The sequence below is a fragment of the Cannabis sativa genome, chromosome 6 (genome assembly GCF_029168945.1).
Source record: "Cannabis sativa cultivar Pink pepper isolate KNU-18-1 chromosome 6, ASM2916894v1, whole genome shotgun sequence".
In the NCBI taxonomy this organism is placed as follows: Eukaryota; Viridiplantae; Streptophyta; class Magnoliopsida; order Rosales; family Cannabaceae; genus Cannabis; species Cannabis sativa.
This window is the reverse complement of record NC_083606.1, coordinates 15615344-15618818: the sequence shown is the minus strand read 5'-3', so window position 1 is coordinate 15618818 and position 3475 is coordinate 15615344. Positions and strand designations below refer to the sequence as shown.

General features: G+C 31.9%; 1 long non-coding RNA gene across 1 annotated transcript; it reads right to left on the bottom strand.

The window, feature by feature from the left end:
- Positions 1-665: 665 nt before the first annotated feature.
- Positions 666-2491, bottom strand: LOC115702906 (uncharacterized). Its single transcript, XR_004008985.2, has 3 exons — positions 2031-2491; positions 1032-1189; positions 666-953 (listed from the first exon to the last, which is right to left on the bottom strand). It is a non-coding gene; the product is annotated as an uncharacterized LOC115702906 (long non-coding RNA).
- Positions 2492-3475: the final 984 nt, after the last annotated feature.

The window sequence follows — 3475 nt, the reverse complement described above, 5'->3', positions numbered from 1 at the left end:
TATATACTAATAATTATTTTAAAAAAAATGAAATATTCATTTTTAATTTATGACAATAGAATGCCTAATTAATAATTAAACTTTTTGTTATCCCAAACTCTGCACAGAGTGAAGAGACATCTAGCATGGGGATACGTGTAGAACATTATGAAGCCTAGATGGATAATTTTAACTCCATGGCCCGACCAGAGAACTTTCTACTTAAAATTTTCAAGGTTAGATCTTTAGCAGGGATAATTCGGGCAGAACTTGTGCATGATTGCCTGTGCAGACTTATATTATCAAGGAATGTCGAGTCTTTCAAGCAGAGTAATTCGACATAAGAAGACACTACAACACTTATGGTTATTAGGGGCGGAGGATTCCGCCGGTAATAATCTCCAAGTCCGCTGGTAAAAGTTAATAGCGGCGGGGCCCGCCGGTAATAATCCGCCGGTAATGCCTGGTCGCTAAAAATAGGTATTAGCAGCGGACTGACACCCCCACCGCTAATAATAGTGTCAGACACATAAACTGACATTATTAGTAGCGGCGGACTAATCCGCCTCTAATACTTTTTTTTTTTATTATTACATGTTAATATTAATAAAAATTAAAATTAAAATTAAAAATATTACTCTTTTAGATAATTTAAATTATATTTACTGATCAATAACTCTCAATACTACATAAAATTATTTATTATTGAACTTTCACATATACAAACATTTAAATAACAAATACATAACAAAATAAATAATTACACATTGTAACATTTTAGCAAACATAATATTCATCTTCGACAACAAATCAGCTATTTTATTAAAAACAATGTTCATCTCCAACAACAACCGCACAATTGAATTTATTGCCGCCAACAATTGATGTATTTCTTTGGTATCAAATGATTTTAAAGCAGTCGACCTTTCACCTTCAACAAGTCCTTGAAATCCACAGCCTTGGTCAGTTTTATTCTGCATATAGCAAATAATCAATAAAGCTTATCATATAATATATGTATGCTTGAATTCTCAAAATTCAACAAAAATTACCTTCCACAACGGACAACCATAGAATAATTCGCCGTTATTTTTATTTTTTCTTACTACACATTCAGCCCCGCATTGACATTTTCTCTTCTTCACAACGATTGAATCACTATTCTTCTTTACATCGATTGAACCACTACTCTCTTCCATCATAACTTAAGCTACAAAATTAATTTAAATATTTATAATAGTTACACCAAAAAATAAATATAAAATATAATCTAAGTATTTTGAGTAACACTTTCCAATATGATATTATTATTATCTAACTTAATACTTGCATGCTATTAGTATATATAGTTATGCATTAGAGAAAAATCCATAAAATAAAATTATAACATTTTATAGTCTAACTAATTTGAGTCAATACAGTAAAATTATTTACAAAATAATAAAAAATCAATATGCAGTCCATTTTTAATTAATCACAACCATTAAAAAAATATAGAGATCACTACTAAGTCCTACAAATCTTCCAAATAAAAATAAATAAATAAATAATAAAAATAAAGAGAGAATGAATTAGTAAAAAAAATAGTAAAAAATATATTTTGGTTGTAAGAAGAAAAATATCTCAGATAGAGATACAATTTCAACCCACACACAAAATTAAATTGACTAAAATCAGAATATATAACAAGGCCACATGATACAATCCTAGACTTCACACAACAAATCCGTACCCAACCCCAAATCTTACCATCACCATCCCCATTCTAGTAACCCCAAAATAAACATTAATATATACATATAAACATAAATATATATAAACAAAATTATATATAAATATAAAATACATATACATTAATCTAAAAGAGATCTATGTGGGTTTTGATTTGGGGTTTGAGATTTGGTCTGATTCGGATGGGATATGAATATTGTTTATTTGGGGATTTGATATATATTAGAGATTAGTGGGTTTGGATTTAGGGATAATGTTTACAATTTGAGAGATGATAAAAAATAAATTTAATCTTTATATATATATATCAATATATATACCTGAACAAAAATTTTAATGGAGCTTTGGCTGGTACAGGGGAGCTTGGACAGAGCTTGGACGGAACTTCCACGCCAGCAAAATTTTAGATGTGAGTTGAGAATTATTTTTTATACATGAGTTGAGATATGGTGGTGGGATCTTGGAGAGGAGCTGAGATGGGGAGAGAGAAAGAGATGGAGTGAGAAGATGAAAGATGAAGGAGAGAAGAAGAAGAGGCACGAAATGATGTTTGAAGATTTTTTTTTTTTTATATATAAAATTATTACCGGCGGAAACCCGCCGGTATTAGTGGGTTCCGCCGGTAATAGTCTAAACAGGAATATTATTGTTTTATTAGCGGCGGGATCCGCTGGTAAAAGTCCGCCGCTAATTATTTTTAAAGTAAAAAAAAGCGGGAATTTTCCCGCACAAACCACATTGCCCATTACCGGCGAGGCATTCCGCCGGTAATAACTACTGTCCGCCGCTATTGTTTATTTTAATTAAAAAAATAATAATTTGTTCAACTCCACCGGTAATAAGCCCATTAATAGGGGCGGACATGCTCCGCCGGTAATGTGTCCGCCCCTATTTCTGATTTTTCTTGTAGTGAGATCTTCAAAGATGCTTTCCTTAAATATTTTGGCATTTAGGTCTTGATCACATCCTTGATTTTATGGGATTGACTTGCACCAACAAGAAATAATATGAAGCTTTCCTAGTTTTCCTTTTTAGTTTTATCTAATTTGGGAAACCTAATTATTGTATTTTTTTCCTATAAATAGTGGAGTCATTCCATTGTATAGGGACCCGACATCATTGATTCTAGAAGAGCTCTTATGCTGTAAAAGAATTGTAAGCCTTTTCCTAAGGATTTTTAAGAAACTCACTTAGCTAGCTCCTTGTGATCTTATTAAATCTTCAAAGTAATACAACAAAAAGGGAGTAGGCTATTACCACTATCACAGGGTCAAACCTCTATAAATCTATGTGTTCTTATTTGTTCAATTACATATAATTATTATCTATTATTCTCATCACTTTAATTGAATCGAAAAAGATGTCAGATTAGTTTCTACTACAATGATAGCTTGGAAAGCAGTTTTGAAGAGAATGTTGACAAAACTTACGTTATTTACTAGAATACTAGACACCCTCTTATTTGTTGAGCTACAAATACCAATGGGTCATTATGTGGAAAATGCACATCCTTAGCATCATCTTCTATGAAAGTGATTAGAAGGTTCATCATTTAGTGACATTGAGTAGATGTTTTTACATGATTACATGTTTCTTCTTATTGAAGCTAATTTAGATATATCTTCTGAGCATTTTTGGTGCTTCCGACAATATATGCACCTCCAGATACTTTTACCACATGGCCATCTAGCGTAGGTGGGGCAACTCCAGGTGGATATAGATTTCCTGGTTTGGGAGCAGCAATAGGTCTTGCCACAGGGACATT